This window comes from Centruroides vittatus, unplaced genomic scaffold, assembly GCF_030686945.1.
Source record: "Centruroides vittatus isolate TY-2023 unplaced genomic scaffold, ASM3068694v2 contig_341, whole genome shotgun sequence".
Taxonomy (NCBI): Eukaryota; Metazoa; Arthropoda; class Arachnida; order Scorpiones; family Buthidae; genus Centruroides; species Centruroides vittatus.
This window is the reverse complement of record NW_027122166.1, coordinates 2,005,057-2,006,010: the sequence shown is the minus strand read 5'-3', so window position 1 is coordinate 2,006,010 and position 954 is coordinate 2,005,057. Positions and strand designations below refer to the sequence as shown.

The 954-nt window shown below is 40.1% G+C and overlaps 2 non-coding genes across 2 annotated transcripts; both read right to left on the bottom strand.

The window, feature by feature from the left end:
* Nucleotides 1–418: 418 nt before the first annotated feature.
* Nucleotides 419–491, bottom strand: TRNAK-CUU (transfer RNA lysine (anticodon CUU)). The gene has a single exon. It is a non-coding gene; the product is annotated as a tRNA-Lys (tRNA).
* A 390-nt stretch (nucleotides 492–881) lies between these two features.
* TRNAK-UUU (transfer RNA lysine (anticodon UUU)) lies at nucleotides 882–954 on the bottom strand. The gene has a single exon. It is a non-coding gene; the product is annotated as a tRNA-Lys (tRNA).

Genomic DNA, 954 nt, shown 5'->3' with positions numbered 1-954 from the left:
TTCCGATTTGGATGGCAGAGCGAACCTCTAACAATTACGACGATTAAATAACGTGTATGTAGACTAATGTCAAATTAGTAAAGCAACATAGAATATTTATCGGTCGTTTTTCTATTTCGTGTACGTTCGATTGGAAAATATTCGCATAGTAATGTGAATTCTTTATTCGTCGTTTATAAAGAAACATTTTATAAAAGAGACATCTGCCCATTCACTCAATGCTATCGTGTTCCAGGAAAGTTAAGTCGATCAGTAATGTAAATAATTTAAGAGACATAACGCGCTATGCTAACATTCTTTACTCAACATGGGGATGAATGTGCATGACAAGACAAGAACATTTTTTTTCATAAAGACACAAGCCTTCAGTTTCAAATACAGCAATTACCAAAATGCGCCGAACAACGCAAAAACGTCTCGCCCAATCGGGGGCTCGAACCCCGGACCGTTAGGTTAAGAGCCTAACGCTCTACCGACTGAGCTAACCGGGCTCCTCCGACGTCTTTCATTTTCTACCAGTGCAATATTCTGTTTCTGTGTCATAGAACGCTGTCATCATCGTCCGATTTTCAGAGCGTATTTCAAAGACAGTGTTATCGAATTGCAATAATAGGATTCGTCGTCGAGAGAAAACTTGAATGTAATAATATCAACGCACATACATAGTCTACCGAAAAAATTTGCTATTTGCTCTGCCTACATACAATATCCAAGTCAGTGTCGTTGCAAAATATGCATTTGCAAGTTTCCAATCAAACACGCCTTCTTCGCATATCCAGTTAGGCCAGCATTCGTGAGTAAGTCTCTGTAAAATGCGATTCAATTCTAGCAATCCACAACCACAATCGGCAAAACGAAGGAAAAAAAAAAAAAAAGCGAAACGCCCGAACAGGGACTCGAACCCTGGACCGTTAGGTTAAAAGCCTAACGCTCTACCGACTGAGCTATCCGGGC